The sequence below is a fragment of the Coregonus lavaretus genome (genome assembly GCF_964263955.1).
Source record: "Coregonus lavaretus genome assembly, chromosome: 6".
NCBI lineage: Eukaryota > Metazoa > Chordata > Actinopteri > Salmoniformes > Salmonidae > Coregonus > Coregonus lavaretus.
In genome coordinates this window covers 21,378,526-21,406,063 of record NC_139993.1, presented here as the reverse complement: position 1 = coordinate 21,406,063, position 27,538 = coordinate 21,378,526, and the positions used below count along the sequence as shown (strand labels likewise).

Below are 27,538 nucleotides of genomic sequence, written 5' to 3'. Positions count from 1 at the left end.
TCATACAAGCAAACCACACACCCATGAGTCAAATGTTCACTTCACATTTCCATATTTGAAAACTCATGTCGTTTACAGTATCAATTTCAAACTTTACTAAAATGTTTGATCCACAGTTACAAGGATGACATGCGCAGTGGAGACCTGTCATTCAGGGAAGGTGTGAGACCCACCTGTTTAGCATGTTATTCTGGCATTAATTTGTGTCACATATCAGTTTGCAAAGAATGTAAAAAAATATATATCTTGAGTTAATAAAGCCGCATACAAACATGGTCTCTTTCTTGAGTAAGGCAGCTCCAAAATGCAGGTGTTTCAGCATAGTTCAGTGGTGGAGGGTCAGCCAGCTACATCACAGAGCTTAGGCATTGGTAATCTTCTAGTTGCGCCGTGATTGGCTTTGTGTTCTGTCACTCATGGGGAAACTACGTCACCACAGAATCTATTGGGAGAGCTAGGCAGTTCAAGCCCCCTTGGGTGCTGCGATAGATTTACAGTAGAAGAATCACGTCAACAATCTACTGGCAAATCCTTTTAAATCCTTGTCATATAAAGAGAAATTATAGATAAAACGTATCGATGCTCATCGGCAATTGGACATAAACATTACACAAAAAGTTGGAAATCGCAAATTCAACAATGAGTGGTTTGCAAGGAATCAGTGGCAAACTGTGAAGTCACAAAGCAATCACTATTTTGCTTCCCCAGCCTGCTATTCGTTGGAGAGGGTGTGTGGTCCAAGTCTGGGTTTAAGGATTTAAAACATCTGTCTGAAAGGGTCTCTTTTCCAAGCTTAGAAGGATAAACATTCCCATGCAACACCATGGGCCAGAAAAGGTTGAACACATTGGCCATGCTGTCAATCCAGCCTGACTTCATCCAGAGAATGCCAGACTTTGATGACAAAGTTTGCTCACAAGAAGGACCGCCACGCCACCTTCCTGTTCAAGTGAGCACAGCACAACAATCAATGGTGAGTCCAAAAATATGTTGTTTATGCTGCTGTGTAAATGATGTAATATGCCAGGGAGATATGTATAATGTAGCTAAGAAAGTAATACTAAGTGTATGTTGTGTAATAAGCTGTTAGTATCCCATGTATCTCATCCTAAGAAGTTGGTCCCTCTCCCAGAATTTAGCCTACTGTTCTGACTTGGTGCACATGTAGCCTATAGCCTGTTATAGAGAAATGTGTTCATTGAATATTGTAAGAGCTTTGATTGTCTGCTTATATGCCCCCGTTGTTTATCCTACGGTTCTGACTTGGTGTACAGGGAGAATACTGTAAGAACGGCCCATGTTCTGAATTATGTGGCTGTCCATTTCAAAAGTGCTGAACAAATAGGCATATCCGTCTAACCTCACTCATTGTCTTAATCAAAATTACGGCTTTCCACTTATCCGCTTAATCGGTCCCTTATGCCATAGTTTGTACGTCTCAATTGTTATATTGCTTATATACTGTAGGTAGAGCACAGCGTTTGCAACGGCAGGGTTGTGGGTTCGATTCCCACGGGGGGCCAGTATGAAAAAATATAATGTATGCACTCACTAACTGTAAGTCGCTCTGGATAAGAGCGTCTGTTAAAATGACTAAAATGTAAAATGTAGGTCTCTCATTAGTATTTTAGGCAATGATGCATTTTATTGTTGGAATGATGCGTTTCATTGTTTTGATTACTTTGTGTATTATAATTAGCTTGTGCTTTTCTCCACGAGGAGGCGATACTATATAATGTTGTTGGGTCTGTAACCATGTTTGCCAGTGACAGTCTCTTCCCATAAAAAAAAAAAAAAACTTCTACAGTAATTGACCCATGTAATTCCAGTTAATATTGTGAGGGTTGTTTTGTTTGCTCAATGAGCTGTCTAATTTAGTATGTCTATAAATGTGGATCCTAGTGATTGTATTTTCCTTCCTTTTTAGACCACATAGGCCTAATAAAATATTTCAAATGGTAGGCTAACCTTGTCTCTCTCTCTCTCTGTGTGGTGACTTAAAGAAGAGTAAAGTTAAAGTTACATCTTGCTGAATGTATCAGAACTAACATATCTGAATTTCTGTCAGTGTCCATTTTGAAAGTGCTGAATGAATAGGCCTACCTAGTCACAGGTAGTTTGCTTATATTTATAGCTAAGTGTCAATAAGAACAAACATTATTAATTTACTGAACATAAATGTAATAATGTTTTTGTATGGTTCAAAAGTCAAAACTAATGTCGGCATGAGTTATTATTGAAGGAGAATGTGGTTCTTATTGAGTTACACAAATCCACAAGGAGTCAGTAGAAACCATATGTATTTATGCAAGTCAGCCATATCAGCTATGGTTTTAAAAAAGTCAGTAAATGAGGCTGAATTAACTGTTTCGCTGCCAGACGAGGCTCCGCTGATAGCCAGGTGTAGCGTTGGTAAGGATTCACTTCATGGTGCTGAAAGGAATGCTCTGCTGTTGGGACAGTTTTATGTAGGCCCTAACAGTTTGTGGGCAGCGTTTGTCACTGTTATAGTGCAATGAATGTATTGTTTAGTTTTGTGTTATGGGTTTGCTAGCATGCATCAAAAAAATGTGGTTGAGTTTGCCCCACCAAGATTTACATGCTAAAATCGCCACTGGACATGCGTTATACACTACCAGTCAAAGTTTTAGAACACCTACTCATTCAAGGGTTTTTCTTTATTTGTATTATTTTCTATGTTGTAGAATAATAGTGAAGACATCAAAACTATGAAATAACACATATGGAATCATGTAGTAACCAAAAAAGTGTTAATCAAATCAAAATATATTTTATATTTTATATTCTTCAAATAGCCACCCTTTGCCTTGATGACAGCTTTGCACAACTTTAAATGAACTTACTTCACAGAGAAAAAAACTAAACAAACTAAATGTAGTAAATATACTAAACATGTATTCTAACAGATACAAATAAATCCAATACAACTTGAAATCATCAGCATGGTAATGAAGAAAATAGCAGAAACTGGATATTTCCCAAATAATTTTTTTATTTTATATTTTTATATAGCTACAACATTTACATGAGAGAAATGTGAACACTATGGGGATGTTGATCTTCGGATGTTTAAAGGGACATCTACAGAATGATTTACATGAGCCAAGTGATAACTGAGCAATAGATTAACCAATGGAAGTTGAAAAAATAATTAACAACATTTAAATAATTAAAACAAACTAAATCAAACATAGGTGAGAACTATTGCCTTTTTGAGTGAACTTTGGAGATGTGGAAGTCCTTTGTCCAAAGCTTGTTGAATGCATGCACTGAAACAATCAGAAAAAAATGCTGGGTTAAAAATAACCCAATTTGGGTAATTTCAACAACCCAGCTCTGGGTCAATATTGGCCAAACACAGCATTGGGTTAATTCAACCCAGCGGGTTTGAGTTGTGCTTCTAATCCAGCGCCTTGGGTTGAGTGATTGACCCAACTGCTGGGTAAATTAGACTTTATTGCTTGGCTAAAACCACTCAGTGTGTTGGGTTGTGACACAAACCCAGCAGATTGGTTGGTGGATTGACCCAGCAGCTGGGTCATTTATGTAATCCTTGGGTTATTTTCAGTGTCATCCTAATTTCAATTTTGCTTGAATATTTTTGCCTTCTCTACCATCCCACCCCCTCCCTTTCCTACACACACAATCAAGATACAATGTTGAATTACAAATAATTAATTTATATTGCCTGCATTTCAGAACATACTTCGCATCAGAGAATGTACAAGAATATATAACTTTTTTAAATAGCACATTGAAACAAAGCCCTATTGTCTAAATATCTATTATTTCACAAGATCTGATTGATTATTAGAATTTATTTATATTATTTCATGAAGCAAACATCAGACTAAAGCCTCAGTTGAACTTGATGTGCACACAAAAAAAAGCATGCGTGCGTGTGACACTGTCTGTCTTATGTGGTATTGACACAGATCTGTCTATCAGACCATGCCAGAGCTAATCAATAGATATTCACATTCACTAACACACTTTGGCTATCTTAGGTGACAGCACACACACACACACACCATGCTGTTTTGCCATACAATAATAGTCTACATTTGGGTTGAGTTAAAACATTGTTACACAGAACAAGTGTAAAATATTACATTTGAAGGTCACTACTAAGGACATGGACTAATGAAACATTACTTAACTGTATTTAATTCATAAAGCACTTTTCAAAATCCCATAAATGTAACATTAGTATTTCATATAATGAAAGAGTACCAGAACGCGCTTCAATAGCTGAACTAAAGGCAATGGAGCCACATACCATACTGTAGGCAAAAAGCAGGCACAAATGCATTAAAAAACTAACTAAAAGTCAATTTAACAGAGCTACAAATAGTGCCTTAAGAGCATATTAGCATTTGTATGAGACACTCAGGGCTGATCTATTAATTCACAGAAACACAGCCGCAGGGCTGTGCTTCCTCCTGTCACTTCTCACACTATTGTTCAGTGGAAAAAAGACATTCTCGCAACAGTCTAACTGCGGGGGATTCTGTTCCTGGCAGCTGATACACCGTGGTCTGTAGGAATTCCCATGCTGGGGCACAGTGGGAAAGTTGATCAAACACATAATAAGACTTGAAGCACACATCCAGTGCCCCAAGCAGTGTACCTTGCTCCAATGCCGGTCCACTAATCTAATCAAACCAAATCAAATTTTATTTGTCACATGCGCCGAATACAACCGGTGTAGACCTTACCGTGAAATACATACTTACAAGCCCTTAACCAACAATGCAGTTTTAAGAAAATAGAGTTAAGAGAATATTTACTAAATAAACTAAAGTAAAAAATAAAAAGTAACAATAAAATCACAATAACGAGGCTATATACAGGGGGTACCGGTACCGAGTCAATGTGCGGGGGTACAGGTTAGTCGAGGCAATTTGTATATGTACAGTGGGGAGAACAAGTATTTGATACACTGCCGATTTTGCAGGTTTTCCTACTTACAAAGCATGTAGAGGTCTGTAATTTTTATCATAGGTACAATTCAACTGTGAGAGACGGAATCTAAAACAAAAATCCAGAAAATCACATTGTATGATTTTTAAGTAATTAATTTGCATTTTATTGCATGACATAAGTATTTGATCACCTACCAACCAGTAAGAATTCCAGCTCTCACAGACCTGTTAGTTTTTCTTTAAGAAGCCCTCCTGTTCTCCACTCATTACCTGTATTAACTGCACCTGTTTGAACTTGTTACCTGTATAAAAGACACTGTAAAAGACACTGTATAAAAGACACTGTATAAAAGAAGACTGTCCACACACTCAATCAAACAGACTCCAACCTCTCCACAATGCCCAAGACCAGAGAGCTGTGTAAGGACATCAGGGATAAAATTGTAGACCTGCACAAGGCTGGGATGGGCTACAGGACAATAGGCAAGCAGCTTGGTGAGAAGGCAACAACTGTTGGCGCAATTATTAGAAAATGGAAGAAGTTCAAGATGACGGTCAATCACCCTCGGTCTGGGGCTCCATGCAAGATCTCACCTCGTGGGGCATCAATGATCCTGAGGAAGGTGAGGGATTAGCCCAGAACTACACGGCAGGACCTGGTCAATGACCTGAAGAGAGCTGGGACCACAGTCTCAAAGAAAACCATTAGTAACACACTATGCCGTCATGGATTAAAATCCTGCAGCGCACGCAAGGTCCCCCTGCTCAAGCCAGCGCATGTCCAGGCCCGTCTGAAGTTTGCCAATGACCATCTGGATGATCCAGAGGAGGAATGGGAGTAGGTCATGTGGTCTGATGAGACAAAAATAGAGCTTTTTGGTCTAAACTCCACTCGCCGTGTTTGGAGGAAGAAGAAGGATGAGTACAACCCCAAGAACACCATCCCAACCGTGAAGCATGGAGGTGGAAACATCATTCTTTGGGGATGCTTTTCTGCAAAGGGGACAGGACGACTGCACCGTATTGAGGGGAGGATGGATGGGGCCATGTATCGCGAGATCTTGGCCAACAACCTCCTTCCCTCAGTAAGAGCATTGAATATGGGTCGTGGCTGGGTCTTCCAGCATGACAACGACCCGAAACACACAGCCAGGGCAACTAAGGAGTGGCTCCGTAAGAAGCATCTCAAGGTCCTGGAGTGGCCTAGCCAGTCTCCAGACCTGAACCCAATAGAAAATCTTTGGAGGGAGCTGAAAGTCTTTATTGCCCAGCGACAGCCCCGAATCCTGAAGGATCTGGAGAAGGTCTGTATGGAGGAGTGGGCCAAAATCCCTGCTGAAGTGAGTGCAAACCTGGTCAAGACCTACAGGAAACGTATGATCTCTGTAATTGCAAACAAAGGTTTCTGTACCAAATATGAAGTTCTGCTTTTCTGATGTATCAAATACTTATGTCATGCAATAAAATGCAAATTAATTACTTAAAAATCATACAATGTGATTTTCTGGAATGTTGGATTCAGTCTCTCACAGTTGAAGTGTACATATGATAAAAAGTACAGACCTCTACATGCTTTGTAAGTAGGAAAACCTGCAAAATCGGCAGTGTATCAAATACTTGTTCTCCCCACTGTAGGTAGGGGTAAAGTGACTATGCATAGATAATAAACAGCAATTGTTGGGGCCTTCCTGTGAGACCGCCTAGTATATACAGTGGGGAAAAAAAGTATTTAGTCAGCCACCAATTGTGCAAGTTCTCCCACTTAAAAAGATGAGAGAGGCCTGTAATTTTCATCATAGGTACACGTCAACTATGACAGACAAATTGAGAAAAAAAAATCCAGAATATCACATTGTAGGATTTTTAATGAATTTATTTGCAAATTATGGTGGAAAATAAGTATTTGGTCACCTACAAACAAGCAAGATTTCTGGCTCTCACAGACCTGTAACTTATTCTTTAAGAGGCTCCTCTGTCCTCCACTCGTTACCTGTATTAATGGCACCTGTTTGAACTTGTTATCAGTATAAAAGACACCTGTCCACAACCTCAAACAGTCACACTCCAAACTCCACTATGGCCAAGACCAAAGAGCTGTCAAAGGACACCAGAAACAAAATTGTAGACCTGCACCAGGCTGGGAAGACTGAATCTGCAATAGGTAAGCAGCTTGGTTTGAAGAAATCAACTCTGGGAGCAATTATTAGGAAATGGAAGACATACAAGATCACTGATAATCTCCCTCGATCTGGGGCTCCACGCAAGATCTCACCCCGTGGGGTCAAAATGATCACAAGAACAGTGAGCAAAAATCCCAGAACCACACGGGGGGACCTAGTGAATGACCTGCAGAGAGCTGGGACCAAAGTAACAAAGCCTACCATCAGTAACACACTACGCCGCCAGGGACGTAGTGCCAGACGTTTCCCCCTGCTTAAGCCAGTACATGTCCAGGCCCGTCTGAAGTTTGCTAGAGTGCATTTGGATGATCCAGAAGAGGATTGGGAGAATGTCATATGGTCAGATGAAACCAAAATAGAACTTTTTGGTAAAAACTCAACTCGTCGTGTTTGGAGGACAAAGAATGCTGAGTTGCATCCAAAGAACACCATACCTACTGTGAAGCATGGGGGTGGAAACATCATGCTTTGGGGCTGTTTTTCTGCAAAGGGACCAGGACGACTGATCCGTGTAAAGGAAAGAATGAATGGGGCCATGTATCGTGAGATTTTGAGTGAAAACCTCCTTCCATCAGCAAGAGCATTGAAGATGAAACGTGGCTGGGTCTTTCAGCATGACAATGATCCCAAACACACCGCCCGGGCAACGAAGGAGTGGCTTCGTAAGAAGCATTTCAAGGTCCTGGAGTGGCCTAGCCAGTCTCCAGATCTCAACCCCATAGAAAATCTTTGGAGGGAGTTGAAAGTCCGTGTTGCCCAGCGACAGCCCCAAAACATCACTGCTCTAGAGGAGATCTTCATGGAGGAATGGGCCAAAATACCAGCAACAGTGTGTGAAAACCTTGTGAAGACTTACAGAAAACGTTTGACCTGTGTCATTGCCAACAAAGGGTATATAACAAAGTATTGAGAAACTTTTGTTATTGACCAAATACTTATTTTCCACCATAATTAGCAAATAAATTCATAAAAAATCCTACAATGTGATTTTCTGGAAAAAAAATTCTCATTTTGTCTGTCATAGTTGACGTGTACCTATGATGAACATTACAGGCCTCTCTCATCTTTTTAAGTGGGAGAACTTGCACAATTGGTGGCTGACTAAATACTTTTTTTCCCCACTGTATGTCCTGGACGGCAGGAAGCTTGGTCCCAGTGATGTACTGTGCCGTACGCACTACCCTCTGTAGCGCCTTACGGTCGGATGCCAAGCAGTTGCCATACCAGGCGTTGATGCAACCGGTCAGGATGCTCTCGATGGTGCAGCTGTATAACTTTTTGAGGATCTGGGGACCCATGCCAAATCTCCTGAGGGGGGAAAGGCATTGTCGTGCCCTCTTCACGACTGTCTTGGTGTGTTTAGACCATGATAGTTTGTTGGTAATGTGGACACCAAGGAACCTGAAACTCTCGACCCGCTCCACTCACGTTGAGGGAGAGGTTGTTGTCCTGGCACTACACTGCCAGGTCTCTGACCTCCTCCCTATAGGCTGTCTCATCGTTGTTGTGATCAGGCCTACCACTGTTGTGTCGTCAGCAAACTTAATGATAGTGTTGGAGTCGTGCTTTTCCACACAATCGTGGGTGAACAGGGACTAAGCACGCACCCCTGAGGGGCCCCCGTGTTGAGGATCAGTGTGGCAGATGTGTTGTTGCCTACCCTTACCACCTGGGGTGGCCCGTCAGGAAGTCCAGGATCCAGTTGCAGAGGGAGATGTTTAGTCCCAGGGTCCTTAGCTTAGTGATGAGCTTAGTGGGCACTATGGTGTTGAACACTGAGCTGTAGTCAACGAACAGCATTCTCACATAGGTGTTCCTTTTGTCCAGGTGGGAAAGGGCAGTGTGGAGTGCGATTGAGATTGCGTCATCTGTGGGTCAGTTGGGGCGGTATGCGAATTGGAGTGGGTCTAGGGTTTCCGGGATGATGGTGTTGATGTGAGCCATGACCAGCCTTTCAAGCGCTTCATGGCTACCGACGTGAATGCTATGGGGTGGTAGTCATTTAGGCAGGTAACCTTCGCTTTCTTGGGCACAGGGACTATGGTGTTCTGCTTGAAACATGTAGGTATTACAGTGTCGGTCAGGGAGAGGTTGAAAATGTCAGTGAAGACACTTGCCAGTTGGTCCGCGCATGCTCTGAGTACACGTCCTGGTAATCCGTCTGGCCCCGCTGCCTTGTGATTGTTGACCTGTTTAAAGGTCTTACTCACATCAGCTACGGAGAGCGTGATCACACAGTCGTCCGGAACAGCTGGTGCTCTCATGCATGGTTCAGTGTTGCTTGCCTCGAAGCGAGCATAAAAGGCATTCAGCCCATCTGGTAGGCTCATGTCAATGGGCAGCTCCCTTTGTAGTCCGTAATAGTTTGCAAGCCCTGCCACATCTGACGATCGTCAGAGCCGGTGTAGTAGGATTCAAACTTAGTCCTGTATTGATGCTTTGGCTGTTTGATGGTTCGTCTGAGGGCATAGTGGGATTTCTTATAAGCATCCAAATTAGTGTCCCGCTCCTTGAAAGCGGCAGCTCTAGACTTTAGATTGGTGCGGATGGTGCCTGTAATCCATGGCTTCTGGTTGGGATATGTATGTACGGTCACTGTGGGGACGACGTCGTCGATGCACTTATTGATGAAGCCGGTGACTGAGGGGGTATACTCCTCAATGCCATTGGATGAATCCCGGAACATATTCCAGTCTGTGCCAGAAAAACAGTTCTGTAGCGTAGCATCCGTGTCATTTGACCACTTCCGTATTGAGCGAGTCACTGGTACTTCCTGCTTTAGTTTTTGCTTGTAAGCAAGAATCAGGAGGATATAATTATGGTCAGATTTGCCAAATGGAGGGCGAGGGAGAGCTTTGCATGCGTCTCTGTGTGTGGAGTAAAGATTGTCTAGAGTTTTTTTTTTTCTCCCTCTGGTTGCACAGAAATTTGGTCAAACGGATTTAAGTTTGCCTGCATTAAAGTCTCCGGCCACTAGGAGCGCCCCTTCTGAATGAGCATTTTCTTATTTGCTTATGGCCTTATACAGCTTGTTGAGTGCGGTCTTAGTGCCAGCATCGGTTTGTGGTGGTATATAAACGGCTGCGGAAAATATAGATGAAAACTCTCTCGGTAGATCGTTTGGTCTACAGCTTATCATGAGGTACTCTACCTCAGGCGAGCAATACCTCGAGACTTCCTTAATATTAGACATCGCGCACCAGCTGTTATTGACAAATAGACACACACCACCACCCCTCGTCTTACCGTACGTAGCTGTTCTGTACTGCCGATGCACGGAAAACCCAGCCAACTGTATATTTTCTGTGTCGTCGTTCAGCCACGACTCAGTGAAATATAAGATATAAAAAATGTTTATGTCCCGTTGGTAGGGTAGTCTCGAACGGAGCTCATCCAGTTTCTTCTCCAGTGATTGCACGTTGGCCAATAGAAAGGATGGTAGAGGCAGGTTACCCACTCGTCGACGAATTCTCACAAGGCACCCGGATCTGCGCCCCCTGTATCTCCGTCTTTTCTTCATGCGAATGACGGGGATTTGGGCCTGGTCCGGGAGAAACAGTATATCCTTCGCGTCAGACTCATTAAAGAAAAAATCTTTGTCCAGTTCGAGGTGAGTAATTGCTGTTCTGATATCCAGAAGCTCTTTTTGGTGATAAGAGACCAGCAACATTATGCACAAAATAAGTTACAAACAATGCGAAAAAATACACAAAATAGCACAGTTGGTTAGGAGCCCGTAAAACGGCAGCCATCCCCTCCGGTGCCATTATAATGACTAAACACCTGTGAGCAGTCCCCAAGAGTCAACACAAATGGGTAGGGTCTGGTCCCCTTCGCCTTGTGCTGGTCCTCAACCATGTTGGTCCCAACCTGTTAGAGAAATAATTTCATTTTAGAATATGAGTACTTGTGCAAACCATGGAGGCACACTGACAATGCTATCACACAATTTATTTTGTATATTTTATAGCCATTTACAACACCCAATCCCTGTTTGATGCCTACATCTTCCATTCATTTGGGTCTGGGGCTCATAGGTTAATTTACACAACACTAATTAGGTTTCCATGCAACCATTTCATGCGGATGAATTACCGAACGCATGAAAAAAGTCACAACCGGGCTGATGGAAACATGAAATGCCGGTACAATTTTATAAATGCCTACAATTTGTTTGTTCGACATGGTAGGATCTTTTTGTGTTGTTAAAATTAATTATGTGAGAAATGGCGGTGAAAACTCCTTTATGTGCAAATATTGATATACAGTGCATTTGGAAATTATTCAGACCTGTTGACTTTTTCCACATTTTGTTACATTACAGCCTTATTCTAAAATGGATTACATAGTTATTTTCCATCATCAATCTACACACAATACCCCATAATGAGAAAGCAAAAACTGTTTTTTAGACATTTTTGCTAGAGATCACATTTACGTAAGTATTCAGACCCTTTACTCAGTACTTTATGCAGTATTTCAGCCTGGAGTCTTCTTGGGTATGATGCTACACACTTGTATTTGGGGAGTTTCTCCCATTCTTCTCTGCAGATCCTCTCATCTCTGTCAGGTTGGATGGGGAGCGTCGCGGCACAGCTTTTTTCAGGTCTCTCCAGAGATATTCGATCGGGTTCAAATCCGGGCTCTGGCTGGACCACTCAAGGACATTCAGAGACTTGTCCCGAAGCCACTCCTGCGTTGTCTTGGCTGTGTGCTTAGTGTCGTTCTACCTGTTGGAAGGTGAACCTTCACCCCAGTCTGAGGTCCTGAGTGCTCTGGAGCAGGTTTTCATCTAGGATCGCTCTGTACTTTGCTCTGTTAATCTTTCCCTTGATCCTGACTAGTCGCCCAGTCCCTGCCGCTGAAAAACATCCCCACAGCATGATGCTGCCACCACCATGCTTCACCGTAGGGATGGTGCCAGGTTTCCTCCAGACGTGACGCTTGGCATTCAGGCCAAAGAGTTCATTCTTGGTTTCATCAGACCAGAGAATCTTGTTTCTCATGGTCTGAGAGTCCTTTAGGTGCCTTTTGGCAAACTCCAAACGGGCTGTCATGTGCCTTTTACTGAGGAGTGGCTTCCGTCTAGCCACTCTAACATAAAGGCATGATTGGTGGAGTGCTGCAGAGATGGTTGTCCTTCTGGAAGGAAGGTTCTCTCATCTGCACAGAGGAACTCTGGAGCTCTGTCAGAGTAACCATCAGGTTCTTGGTCACCTCCCTACAAAAGGCTCTTCTACCCCGATTGCTCAGTTTGGCCGGGCGGCCAGCTCTAGGAAGAGTCTTGGTGATTCCAAACTTCTTCCATTTAAGAATGATGGCCACTGTGTTCTTGGGACCTTCAATGCTTCAGAAATGTATTGGTATCCTTCCCCAGATCTGTGCCTCGACACAATCCTGTCTCGGAGCCCTAGGACAATTCCTTCATCCTCATGGCTTGGTTTTTGCTCTGACATGCACTGTCAACTGTGAGACCTTATTTAGATAGATGTGTGCCTTTCCAAATCATGTCCAATGAATTGAATTTACCACAGGTTGACTCCAATCAAGTTGTAGAAACATCTCAAGGATGATGAATGGAAACAGGATGCACCTGAGCTTATTTTTTAGTCTCATAGCAATGGTCTGAATACTAATGTAAATAAGGTATTTCTGTTTTACATTTTTTAAAAACCTGCAAAAATGTCTAAAAACTAGTTTTTGCTCTGTTAATATGGGGTATTGTGTGTAGATTGATGATGATTTTTTTGTTTAAAAACCCCCACTTTAGAATAAGGATGTAACGTAACAAAATGTGAAGAAAAATCAAGGGGTCTGAATACTTTCCGAATGAACTGTAATAAACACATCAAAGTAAACTTGGAGTCACGCGATGATATGATGATAACTCGGGAAAGCATGCAGTTTATTAGGCTACAGATTAAATAAATTATGATGAACTTCACAGAATGGTGAATGTGCAAGGCGATGAGCTTGATGCTCCTTTCCAATAAATATTGAGGGTCTTATTCTGGTTTCATGATGCTTGGCTGCCGTTTGACAAATACAAATAATGTTGCTCTTATTCATAATAACCTCATAATGTAGATAGCCTACCCCCACTGTATGTGTGAGCTGTTGGCTAGAGCGCATGTGCGAAGACCAGAGTGGGCACATTTGCTATACAACACAACAGTTTGTGACAAAACCATCAGTAGAGTTGAAAATGCGATGGAAACCCATTTAATTTTAATTTGTAAAAAAAATATAAGGTACATGGGAATTTAACAGCAAAATACATTTTTTATATGCACCACGTCATCACGCACAGCCTTTTATCTGCAAAAAGTATGTTTGCTGGAAACATCTGCGGTGGGAAAATGTGCATATTGTTTTATGCAGATTTTAGAATATTCACATGAAAATCTGTCGCAAATTTTATGGAAACCTTCCTAATGTCATGGAGTGTACAGTTATGCGTAACAGATTTTGGAATGCTGTTCCTTTCATTCACGGTTTACAAAATGCCATTGAATTTCCTCCAATAATATCTCTATGCCTATCCACTATTTAAATTTACTGGCTGCAAGTCAATGAAGGACTTACTGGTCTCATTGAAGCTGGGTCAGAATGTCTTCCTGCCTATCTTGTAGACTGGTGTTGGGAGGATCACTGGCATAAGTCTTAAAGCTTCATGAGGTAGTCACCTGGAATGCATTTCAATTAACAGGTGTGCCTTGTTAAAAGTTAATTTGTGGAATTTATTTCCTTCTTAATGCGTTTGAGCCAATTAGTTGTGTTGTGACAAGGTAGGGGTGGTATACAGAAGATAGCTCTATTTGGTAAAAGGCCAAGTCCATATTATGGCAGAACAGCTCAAATAAGCAAAGAGAAACGACAGTCCATCATTACTTTAAGACATGAAGGTCCGTCAATACTGAAAATGTCAAGAACTTTGAAAGTTTCTTCAAGTGCAGTCGCAAAAACCATCAAGCGCTATGATGAAACTGGCTCTCATGAGGACCGCCACAGGAATGGAAGACCCAGAGTTACCTCTGCTGCAGAGGATAAGTTCATTAGAGTTACCAGCCTCAGAAATTGCAGCCCAAATAAATGCCTCACAGAGTTCAAGTAACAGACACATCTCAACATCAACTGTTCAGAGGAGACTGTGTGAATCAGGCCTTCATGGTCAAATTGCTGCAAAGAAACCACTACTAAAGGACACCAATAAGAAGAAGAGACTTGCTTGGGCCAAGAAACACGAGCAGTGGACATCTGACCGGTGGAAATGTGTCCTTTGGTCTGTAGTCCAAATTGGAGATTTTTGGTTCCAACCACCGTGTCATTGTGAGACGCGGTGTGGGTGAACAGATTATGTCCGCATATGTATTTCCCACCGTAAACCATGGCGGAGGAGGTGTTATGGTGTGGGGGTGCTTTGCTGTTGACACTGTCTGTGATTTATTTAGAATTCAAGGCACACTTAACCAGCATGGCTACCACAGCATTCTGCAGCGATACACAATCCCATCTGGTTTGGGCTTAGTGGGACTATCATTTGTTTTTCAACAGGACAATGACCCAACACACCTCCAGGCTGTGTAAGGGCTATTTTACCAAGAAGGAGAGTGATGGAGTGTTGCATCAGATGACCTGGCCTCCACAATCCCCCGACCTCAACCAAATTGAGATGGTTTGGGATGAGTCAGACCGCAGAGTGAAGGAAAAGCAACCAACAAGTGCTCAGCATATTTGGGAACTCCTTCAAGACTGTTGGAAAAGCATTCCAGGTGAAGCTGGTTGAGATAATGCCAAGAGCGTCCAAAGCTGTCATCAAGGCAAAGGGTGGCTATTTGAATAACCTCTAATATTAAACATATTTTGATTTGTTTAAGACTTTTTTGGTTAATACATGATTCCATGTGTTATTTCATAGTTTTGATTTCTTCATTATTATTCTAAAATGTAGAAAATAGTACAAATAAAGAAAAATCAGAATGAGTAGGTGTTCTAAAACTTTTGACCGGTAGTGTAGCTCAACAATATATAAACAATGTGTGAGTTTAGCTATTCTCTGCTTCAGATGTAAAATTAGGTCTATGGCAGCATTGGCAATGCATGCCATATGACAAGCTGCAAAATGGGTACACATGGATGATGTCTTGAGTGAGATTGACAATCAAATAAAACAGATCAGAGAGCTTATAACTGGACAAAAAGGCAATGTTCATTTTAGAATACAACACATAAACACTGACAAATTAGAGACAGATCCCCTTCCCCTCTTTATTGAAGCACTGAATCAACATTGACACTAGTTCATTTTGAATAATAGTTTAAGATGGAATCTGCAGTATGGGAAGCAGTGTCACTGTCTGCCCCACTGCCGTTGTTATTGTTTTGTTGAAGAAGCAGCGGTGAGGAGTGTCGCGCAACATAGTACATAGGCTATTCTGCTGTTATATCACGTGTGTAAACTGTGTTTGTTGTTTGCAGTAACTTCTTTGTTGTTGTTTCACCATTAAGGATTCCAGCTTCAAGTTCAGAATTTAAAAAAGTTTAAACACTTCATTTCAAAATGCATAAATAAGCTAACTTGTATGTAAAGGTTACGCATCTTATTCCAAACAACAATAGATAATTGAGTAGCAGTGTTTCCGCTGAAGTCATTTAGCTGTGGCGCTGTGCCATGGCAAAATGATTGCCACCACACCAAAAAAATATGGAACATGAAAAGATATTACCTACTTGTTGTTGTGTTCAATGCAAGATAAATATTCCTCTCGAGGTGCATACAAGTTGTGAGTGCCATAGGGGAGGAAACATGTATTCTGACAAGCAGTCAATGTACAACAATTCTTAATGCAATCACGGGAAAAATAAGGGGATCCGCAGCGGCATGATTAAGCACATTTCCACTCCGCAATTTGCAGTGAGTGCATAGGTGAGAGTGGGGCTAAATGTTAAAATTGGTAAATTGTAGAGTTACATGGGGTAAAATGGTACCCTACCTCAAAATAATTTTGGGGGAGTGACTTAAATAGTGATGAGACAGATTACATTTTTAGTTTAGCAAGATTAGTGGCAACCAGGGAAAATGTAGGGGTAAAACATTGTGACATTAAGTGGTTTCTGTGAGAAGTACAGGAAGGGGGCGTGTTATCCCAGATGGCGGTTTATCCCAATTTACCCTAACAGATAGGCCTACATTATATTTCACTGTTTTTATGCACATTTTGTGGGACATAAAATGAATCAATATGATGCCGACTAGTTAAAATATCACATTTGGGATCTAGCCAATGATTAGTCCAATAGGGTAAATGCAGATAGGCAACCCCAGGGCCTATTTATTTATAGCCACTATTCTGCATCAGTTTGGTTACAGGTGACAATGCTTATTGCTAATAGCATACCTAATAATATGGACCATGCATAGGCTATACAGTGAAGGAAAAAAGTATTTGATCTCCTGCTGATTTTGTAAGTTTGCCCGCTGACAAAGACATGATCAGTCTATAATTTTAATGGTAGGTTTATTTGAACAGTGAGAGACAGAATAACAACAAAGAAATCCAGAAAAACGCATGTAAAAAATGTTATAAATTGATTTGCATTTTAATGAGGGAAATAAGTATTTGACCCCTCTGCAAAACATGACTTAGTACTTGTTGGCAAAACCCTTGTTGGCAATCACAGAGGTCAGACGTGTCTTGTAGTTGGCCACCAGGTTTGCACGCATCTCAGGAGGGATTTTGTCCCACTCCTCTTTGCAGATCTTCTCCAAGTCATTAAGGTTTCGAGCATGACGTTTGGCAACTCGAACCTTCAGCTCCCTCCACAGATTTTCTATTGGATTAAGGTCTGGAGACTGGCTAGGCCACTCCAGGACCTTAATGTGCTTCTTCTTGAGCCACTCCTTTGTTGCCTTGGCCGTGTGTTTTGGGTCATTGTCCTGCTGGAATACCCATCCACGACCCATTTTCAATGCCCTGGCTGAGGGAAGGAGGTTCTCACCCAAGATTTGACGGTACATGGCCCGTCCATCGTCCCTTTGATGCGGTGAAGTTGTCCTGTCCCCTTAGCAGAAAAACACCCCCAAAGCATAATGTTTCCACCTCCATGTTTGACGGTGGGGATGGTGTTCTTGGGGTCATAGGCAGCATTCCTCCTCCTCCAAACACGGCGAGTTGAGTTGATGCCAAAGAGCTCGATTTTGGTCTCATCTGACCACAACACTTTCACCCAGTTCTCCTCTGAATCATTCAGATGTTCATTGGCAAACTTCAGATGGGCCTGTATATGTGCTTTCTTGAGCAGGGGGACCTTGTGGGTGCTGCAGGATTTCAGTCCTTCACGGCGTAGTGTGTTACCAATTGTTTTCTTGGTGACTATGATCCCAGCTGCCTTGAGATCATTGACAAGATCCTCCCGTGTAGTTCTGGGCTGATTCCTCACCGTTCTCATGATCATTGCAACTCCACGAGGTGAGATCTTGCATGGAGCCCCAGGCCGATGGAGATTTACAGTTATTTTGTGTTTCTTCTATTTGCGAATAATCGCACCAACTGTTGTCACCTTCTCACCAAGCTGTAGCCCATTCCAGCCTTGTGTAGGTCTACAATCTTGACCCTGACATCCTTGGAGAGTGTTTGGAATCTGATTGATTGATTGCTTCTGTGGACAGGTGTCTTTTATACAGGTAACAAGCTGAGATTAGGAGCACTCCCTTTAAGAGTGTGCTCCTAATCTCAGCTCGTTACCTGTATAAAAGACACCTGGGAGACAGAAATCTTTCTGATTGAGAGGGGGTCAAATACTTATTTCCCTCATTAAAATGCAAAACAATTTATAAAATTTTTGACATGCGTTTTTCTGGATTATTTTTTTGTTATTCTGTCTCTCACTGTTCAAATAAACCTACCATTAAAATTATAGACTGATCATTTCTTTGTCAGTGGGCAAACGTACAAAATCAGCAGGGGATCAAATACTTGTTTCCCTCACTGTACATAAACATTATCCGGGGGGCCCGTCTTCTTCAATCCTCCCGCGACCATTTCCTCCACTGCTACAATTTTTTTTCTCCAGAGGAAACACTTGAATAGTAACAAGTAGGCTATTATTACTAAAGTATAATTTCAGGTAAAAAACAACAAAAAACTATCCACACCAGGGTTGGCCAACCTTGCTCCACTGATCCCCTGATCTACAGGGTGGGCAGACTTCTATTCCAGCACAGTAATAGCACACTTCATTATCAACTCATTAGGCTTGATAAATTGAATCAGGTGTGTTAGTGCTGGGCTGGAACAGAAGCCTGCACACCCAGCAGACCTCCAGGAGCAGGGTTGGCCTGTTCCAGTTGTAAAAGGGCTATACATTGTGTGGGATATACATACTGTATAACCTGTGGTATACAAGGATATACCCTTAGTGTCTTGGGACATTCATTTGGGGCCTCTTCATCTGCAGACAGGCTTTCACAGCTCTCTTTCTCCGAGGACAGAAACCATCATAAAGAAACAGGCCTCATTATACTAAAATTAGACAGCACTGAATATTATGTTGCTATTATCTCTCTGTCCTAATAGTTTTCCTTGTGGACTAGAACTGGATAATCTTTTCATAATGTCCTTCCACAAAATTAACTGCCCTATCCAGTAGCCTACTCTCTCCCCTTTTCTGACAGCTGGAGCTTTCACCCCCTTCCATGGCTGTTATCTACAAATGCATTTGGATCTTGTGTTTTTAAATTTACAATGATAAATACATCAAGATAGCTAGCTAATAGTAAGTTAAATAGCAGATGATATTTGATTCACTTAGCTATACAGTAAAGTTGGCTAGCTAGCTAGCAGCTCATACACAGTGGCCTATTGTAGGTAGCTAGTTCACAAGCTAATAATATATATATATATTTTTTTTTTACATTTTCTAAATTTATTTACTTACATGAATAGGTTCTCCCACTGCCTGCGTTTTTTGGGATCCTTAAAAAAAATGGGTCTTAGCATGTATTTTGGCCAATGGAAAAGTTCATTATTGTGGATAAAAGAGTGCAAGGGTGAGGGGTGAGAAGGAGAAGTGAGGCTTGAATAGAACAGGGGTGATACTTGACTAGGGGAGAGGTGAAGGTTGAGGAGGGGTGACACTTGACTGCTACAGAGTTGATATTTGACTAGGGGAGGGGTGAGGAGGACGGTTGAGGAGGAGGGGTGATGCTTGACTAGTGCAGGGTTGAGACTTGACTAATTGATCTGAGGAGCAGGACTGATGGAATTCCTTATGCATTCCATACCTTTCAGTGAGATACTTCCCCATCATTTAACATGCAACTAGTACTTCTACTGCCACAATGGAAACCAAGGGACATCATCACCCTTCTCATTGACACTTTGTCTATGGAAACCTCATCAGTCCAACTAAAGCCAATTTAAATGCATCACAAGTAATCTGTAAAGACTCTGATTCTTATCAAACAATCCTTTCTGCCATTCACACACAACACACTGTAGCCTAAGGGAGAATGGATACAAGTACTAACCCAGAGCCATGGTAAGACCAGGAGTTTTTCATCCAAAATTGCCAAACGAGAACAAGCCAATGAATACAGTATCATTTACATTGGGAAATTCAATAGCTCAGCATAGGAATGTTGCAGCAGTGAGGATGTGAATTTCCCGGAGGAGTCAGTTTACCTACTGTAGTCCTGGATTACCATGCCAACGGCCCAGATGGCAGACAGGTATTCGTTGACCCCCTGGGGACTGATGTAGTTGAGAGACTGGCAAGACTTGGGGTCACCGTTTGACCCTGTGAAGTCAATGCCAACCTTCAGAGGGAGATAGAAAAAAGAGACAAGGCTTGTCATGGTGGCAGTTTAGTTCAATTCCGTAAACTTTATTCATCCCCAAGGGGCATTTATTTCTGGCAGGCATAGGATACGGATTGAAAGACAAACATACAACAGGCAAGACAGTACAAAATACAACAATACATACAAACATCAGAATTGACCTTTAGGGCACAGTTTCCCGGATACAGATTAAGGCTAATCCAGCCCAATTCTGATATTTTTTCCACTAATTGGTCTTTTGATCAATCACATCAGATCTTTTCACATCAGATCTTATCTAATTGGTCGAAAGACCAAGAAGTGAAAACAATATCAAAATTGGGCTGTGTAAATGCAGCCCTTTACTCACAGTGAAGTTAATCTGACAGCCACCCATGATGTAGTTCAGAAACGAATACTCCTTCACCACCTGTAGGGTTGATATGTATAGAATAAGACAGACTACAAGTGCAATAATACGGGCTGGGTAGTTCAGGTATGAAGTTGTAATATAGAAACACTTACCTGACACAGCGTCACACTCACAACACCAGAGTTTTTGTATCCCTTCTTCTTCTGTTTCTTTTTACTGTTGATACATTCAAACTCAGCCTGGGGACAGAGGGGCAATAATGAGAAAGACCACACACATGAACACACGCACACAGTAACCCTTTCTCTACATCTCACCGGTGAGGTGCATGATGCTTCTTGCAAACGGTTGATATTGGTCTCAAAGATTCCAATGAGGTCATGAGATCCATCATTGTCGTAGTCATAACACTCCACCTAATGATGAGCAGACAGTATGAGTTAACAAGCTGCTAATAACTCCTCATAGGATGTTTGTAACATGAATGAACACACAAATAAGCATAATTCATATAATATTCAGTAAGCATCAGAAAAGAATGGTGAGTGAAAGGAGCATGCAATGAAAAAACACCAAACACAATGGTGTTAGATTTGGATCAAGTGAACTCAGGGACAACAAACCAAACTCAGAGCAAACTGAAGACACAGTAAGTTAACTAACCCTACTGCAAAGCAAAGGATGATCATGGCAGACTTCATCATCCATTTCCAGAATAATACATAATCAGCACAATGGGTATTATTGTAATGCGCTTCGCCCCCAAACAAGACCAAATTTGGTCGGTCCGGACAAAATCTGAACTAATCATAGACGTCTGTTTGGGACAAATCAAGGCCGTTCCGGATGAGACCAAAAATATACATTTGTGTACATTGAAATCAAGGCCGGTTCGGAACGGATCAAACATCTGTTGACGTTGAAATCAAGGCCAGGGCAGACTGATCAAATGTCAACATATTTTCAATGTCCATGGACGTTCTGCATCAGTCAGCGCTCACTGGGCTTCTACTGAAATCACACATACCAGGGTTCAAATAGCATTTGTAAGAGTAAGTGTTTGATAGAAAATAAATACTATTTAAACCCAAGTCTTGGGGGTAACTCACATGTCCTCCAGTGTGGGTATTAGTTATTCCTTGTGATTGCTTAAAGCATTAACAGCTGAAAATCATCAATTGTCAACATCAATCATTGCCCTCTAATACTGTACAGACTATATAGTCCACTTAGCTAGTAGTAGAGAAAGATGACCACATAAAATCTATCATAAAACATGAGTTAATGCAGTTATATTGTTTCACTTTGTTTAAAAACCTTCAAAGAAGAGTTCTGTGTTATTATCATGCAAATTCAGGAAGGGTGTTACATCAAAACATCAAATCCAAAAGAAAATACATAAGAATTTCAGTGTCTGTGCAGTGAGAGAGTTGTTGCTGTGTAAGGTACGTTAGTATTCGTACAGGTGTGTGGTTGTGTCTACATACCTTTATAGGTTTGTCCATGTCTCCTCCACATAGAGACTGCAGGGGAATTCTGAAGGGCCTCCATCTTGTGTTCAGGATCTTCTTCACCACCTAAAAACAACAACGCAGGGCACAGGGACGATCATATCAACCACTGACCAGGATAGAGCAGACAAACTCAATAGTGGTTCAATCAAATTGTAGGCATCTGGTTAAAAACATGAGAATTATGAGTTTATCTGAAATGTATTCCATCCTCATATGGGATAAAAGTGGACACTTGCAATTGTTGTACAACACTGAATCGTCCCAGTGTCAGTCAGTGAACACAATAAGCAACAGGGTATTATGTAGTCTACGATGGCATGCAAATTACACACAAACAATGAAACTGTCCCAATATGCAAAATAAGATAGAGTATGTTCAGCATAACTGGATGGAAGTCGGACGGAAGTATATCGTTGTTAAAACAAATAAAAAGTATCCATTGAAATGGTCAGTGTGAGAGAGTCTATGTTGTAGCCTACTCCATATAAATATTTATATGTTGTATTGTACCTCTGCTCTATGGGCCAGCTCCCATCCCATCTGTATGCTTGTAGAACTCCAGGTAAGGATCTGACTTCCCAAAGAAATCCTGGAAACAGCCATAAAAAACATTCACAATAGTCATAGACGATCACGAACAGTCACAGCATGTCAGCCACAAGCAACTAAAAAAAATTACCAATTCCTCTAGAGATTACCCATGCTTGGAGCACATTCTTCAATATTATACCTTTACCTTTTTGTTCAGTTTCCTTGCTTCAGCCTCAAAATTCACCACCCTGTTGTCTTTTATTTCTTCAGCACTTATCTACAAAGAAAAGAGGAATAAAAGGTTTTTAAACAAAAAAGGGTACAAATACATTTTAAAAAGGCATAATTATGGTGTCCTCCTTCCATTATTTGTACTGCAATAAACGGATGGATAGGGTTGTACACTCAGCAAATAAAATGACCCCTATGTATAACCCCCACCTTTATTTAACCAGGTAAGCCAGTTGAGAACAAGTTCTCATTTACAACTGCGACCTGGCCAAGATAAAGCAAAGCAGTGCGATAAAAACAACAACACAAAGTTACATATGTGGTAAAACAAAACATAAAGTCAAAAATACCACAGAAAATATATATACAGTGTGTGCAAATGTAGCAAGGTATGGAGGTAAGGCAATAAATAGGCCATAGTGCAAAATAATTACAATTAGTATTAACACTGGAATGATAGATGTGCAAGAGATTATGTGCAAATAGAGATACTGGGGTGCAAATGAGCAAAATAAATAACAATATGGGGTTGAGGTAGTTGAGTGGGCTAATTTCAGAAGGGCTGTGTACAGGTGCAGTGATCGGTAAGGTGCTCTGACAACTGATGCTTACAGTTAGTGAGGGAGATAAGAGTCTCCAGCTTCAGAGATTTTTGCAGTTCGTTCCAGTCATTGGCAGCAGAGAACTGGAAGGAATGGCGGCCAAAGGAGGTGTTGGCTTTGGGGATGACCAGTGAGATATACCTGCTGGAGCGCAGACTACGGGTGGGTGTTGCTATGGTGACCAATGAGCTAAGATAAGGCGGAGATTTGCCTAGCAGTGATTTATAGATGACCTGGAGCCAGTGGGTTTGGCGACGAATATGTAGTGAGACCAGCCAACAAGAGCGTACAGGTCACAGTGGTGGGTAGTATATGAGGCTTTGGTGACAAAACGGATGGCACTGTGATAGACTACATCCAATTTGCTGAGTAGAGTGTTGGAGGCTATTTTGTAAATGACATCGCCAAAGTCAAGGATCAGTAGGATAGTCAGTTTTACGAGGGCATGTTTGGCAGCATGAGTGAAGGAGGCTTTGTTGTGAAATAGGAATCCGATTCTAGATTTAACTTTGGATTGGAGATGCTTAATGTGAGTCTAGAAGGAGAGTTTACAGTCTAACCAGACACCTAGTTATTTGTAGTTGTCCACATACTCTAGGTCGGACCCGTCGAGAGTAGTGATTCTAGTCGGGTGGGTGGGTGCCAGCAGCGTTCGATTGAAGAGCATGCATTTAGTTTTACTAGTGATTAAGAGCAGTTGGAGGCTACGGAAGGAGTGTTGTATGGCATTGAAGCTCGTTTGGAGGTTTGTTAACACAGTGTCCAATGAAGGGCCAGATGTATACAAAATGGTGTCGTCTGCGTAGAGGTGGATCTGAGAGTCACCAGCAGCAAGAGCGACATCATTGATATACACAGAGAAAAGAGTCGGCCCAAGAATTGAACCCTGTGGCACCCCCATAGAGACTGCCATAGGTCCAGACAACAGGCCCTCCGATTTGACACATTGAACTCTATCTGAGAAGTAGTTGGTGAACCAGGCGAGGCAGTCATTTGAGAAACCAAGGCTATTTAGTCTGCCAATAAGAATGCGGTGGTTGACAGAGTCGAAAGCCTTGGCCAGGTCGATGAAGACGGCTGCACAGTACTGTCTATTATTGATCGTGGTTATAATATCGTTTAGGACCTTGAGCGTGGCTGAGGTGCACCCATGACCAGCTCGGAATCCGGATTGCATAGCGGAGAAGGTACGGTGGGATTTGAAATGGTCTGTGATCTGTTTGTTAACTTGGCTTTCAAAAACTTTCGAAAGGCAGGGCAGGATGGATATAGGTCTGTAACAGTTTGGATCTAGAGTGTCACCCCCTTTGAAGAGGGGGATGACCGCGGCAGCTTTCCAATCTCTGGAGATCTCAGACGTTACGAAAGAGAGATTAAACAGGCTAGTAATAGGGGTTGCGACAATTTCTGCTGCTATTTTTTAGAAAGAAAGGGTCCAGATTGTCTAGCCCAGATGATTTGTAGGGGTCCAGATTTTGCAGCTCTTTCAGAACATCAGCTGTAGAATTTGTGTGAAGGAGAAGCGGGGGGGGGGGGGGGGGGGGCATGGGCAAGTTGCAGTGGAGGGTGCAGAGCTGGTGGCCGGGGTAGTGGTAGCCAGGTGTAAAGCATGGCCAGCCGTAGCAAAATGCTTGTTGAAATTCTCGATTATTGTAGATTTATCGGTGGTGATAGTGTTTCCTAGCCTCAGTGTAGTGGGCAGCTGGGAGGAGGTGCTCTTATTCTCCATGGACTTTACAGTGTCCCAAAACTTTTTGGAGTTAGTGCTACAGGATGCACATTTCTGTTTGAAAAAGCTAGCCTTTGCTTTCCTAACTGCTTGTTTATATTGGTTCCTAACTTCCCTGAAAAGTTACATATCGCGGGGGCTATTCGATGCTAATGCAGTACGCCACAGGATGTTTTTGTGCTGGTCAAGGGCAGTCAAGTCTGAGGAGAACCAGGGGCTATATCTGTTCTTAGTTCTGCATTTTTTGAATGGGGCATGCTTATTTAAGATTGAGAGGAAAGCACTTTTAAAGAACAACCAGGCATCATCTACTGACGGAATGAGATCGATATCCATCCAGGATACCTGGGCCAGGTCAATTAGGAAGGCCTGCTCGCTAAAGTGTTTTAGGGAGCATTTGACAGTGATGAGGGGTGGTCGTTTGACCGCGGACCCGTTACGGACGCAGGCAAAAAGTCAGTGATCGCTGAGATCCTGGTTGAAGACAGTGGAGGTGTATTTAGAGGGTAAGTTAGTCAGGATGATATCTATGAGGGTGCACAGTCTCTGTGCGGTCCACCTGCAAACACAAACATTTCAACCTGTCAGTAATCAAATCATGCACATTCTCACACAATCATAAAACAAAATGACAACATTGGGTGTTACTGTATTGACCCTGCGTTTCAGACTCTTACTTTCAAAAGGTAGGCTTAATGCTCTCTTTAGCTGTTCTGAAACGTTAAGATACTATTCTACTGTTTGTGAAGGGTAATACTTATGATTAAGGCTAACCAATGATGCAAGATGACAACTTTGGGGAGAAATTATTCATTCCTTAGCCTAGTTGGGTTAACATTTAGGCTTACAATGTCAGTGTTTCTCGGTTAAACAAGAGTCTGTGACTGACCTCATACCACTGCGACCCAGCAATGTTCATGAGAAGAACACACAGAGGGTCAGACTTGGAGAATACGTCCATGTCCAGAAGATTATCACAGGAGACTGTCAGTTCCACCTTTGTCACACACTGTGTTGCCATTGCACCTGCCTGTAACACACAAACACAACAGAGGCACACAGACACACACTAGTTGTGAAGACAGACAAAGCCTGCTGTCCCTAGAAAAAAATTAAACATTACTTGTGGGCGACTGTGTCAACTATTGACACCTACTGTATTAGCTTAGCTATCATAGCTATGTATCAATACAGTTGGGTTAGCTAAGTTAACGTTAGTCAAAGTCAAGAGGTGGGGTGGGGTGGGGTTTGACAAGCAAAATGACTTGTTGCTGGCTAATTTAATAACTAAACATACAGTTGAAGTCGGAAGTTTACATACACTTAGGTTGGAGTCATTAAAACTAGTTTTTCAACCACTCCAAAAATGTCTTGTTAACAAACTATCATTTTGGCAAGTCGGTTAGGACATCTATTTTGTGCATGACACAAGTAATTTTTCCAACAATTGTTTACAGACAGATTATTTAATTTATAATTCACTGTATCACAATTCCAGTGGGTCAGAAGTTTACATACACTAAGTTGACTGTGCCTTTAAAGAGCTTGGAAAATTCCAGAAAATGATGTCATGGCTTTAGAAGATTCTGATAGGCTAATTGACATAATTTGAGTCAATTGGAGGTGTACCTGTGGATGTATTTCAAGGCCTACTTTCAAACTCAGTGCCTCTTTGCTTGACATCATGGGAAAATCAAAAGAAATCAGCCAAGCCAAGCAATTTCCAAACGCCTGAAGGTACCACATTAATCTGTACAAACAATAGTACGCAAGTATAAACACCATGGGACCACGCAGCCGTCATACCACTCAGGAAGGAGACGCGTTCTGTCTCCTAGAGATTAACATACTTTCGTGCGAAAAGTGCAAATCAATCACAGAACAACAGCAAAGGACCTTGTGAAGATGCTGGAGGAAACAGGTACAAAAGTATCTATATCCACAGTAACACGAGTCCTATGTTGACAAACCTGAAACGCCGCTCAGCAAGGAAGAAGCCACTGCTCCAAAACCGCCATAAAAATGCCAGACTATGGTTTGCAATTGCACATGGGGACAAAGATCGTACTTTTTGGAGAAATGTCCTCTGGTCTGATGAAACAAAAATAGAACTGTTTGGCCATAATGACCATCGTTATGTTTGGAGGAAAAAGGGGGTTGCTTGAAAGCCGAAGAACACCATCCCAACCGTGAAGCACGGGGTGGCAGCATCATGCTGTGGGGGTGCTTTGCTGCAGGAGGGATTGGTGCACTTCACAAAATAGATGGCATCATGAGGAAGCAAAATTATGTGGATATATTGAAGCAACATCTCAAGACATCAGTCAGGAAGTTAAAGCTTGGTCGCAAATGGGTCTTCCAAATGGACAATGACCCCAAGCATACTTCCAAAGTTGTGGCAAAATGGCTTAAGGACAACAAAGTCAAGGTATTGGAGTGGCCATCACAAAGCCCTGACCTCAATCCTATAGAAAATGTGTGGGCAGAACTGAAAAAGCGTGTGCGAGCAAGGAGGCCTACAAACCTGACTCAGTTACACCAGCTCTGTCAGGAGGAATGTGCCAAAATTCACCCAACTTATTGTGGGAAGCTTGTGGAAGGCTACCCGAAA

General features: G+C 42.0%; 1 pseudogene across 1 annotated transcript; it reads right to left on the bottom strand.

Moving 5' to 3' along the window:
• Nucleotides 1-19,805: 19,805 nt before the first annotated feature.
• Nucleotides 19,806-25,948, bottom strand: LOC311130975 (copine-3-like; annotated as a pseudogene). The gene is made up of 8 exons: nucleotides 25,817-25,948; nucleotides 22,571-22,642; nucleotides 22,345-22,423; nucleotides 21,807-21,896; nucleotides 20,637-20,735; nucleotides 20,472-20,558; nucleotides 20,317-20,376; nucleotides 19,806-19,943 (listed from the first exon to the last, which is right to left on the bottom strand). The product of its transcript is annotated as a copine-3-like (transcript).
• Between the last annotated feature and the right edge of the window lie 1,590 nt (nucleotides 25,949-27,538).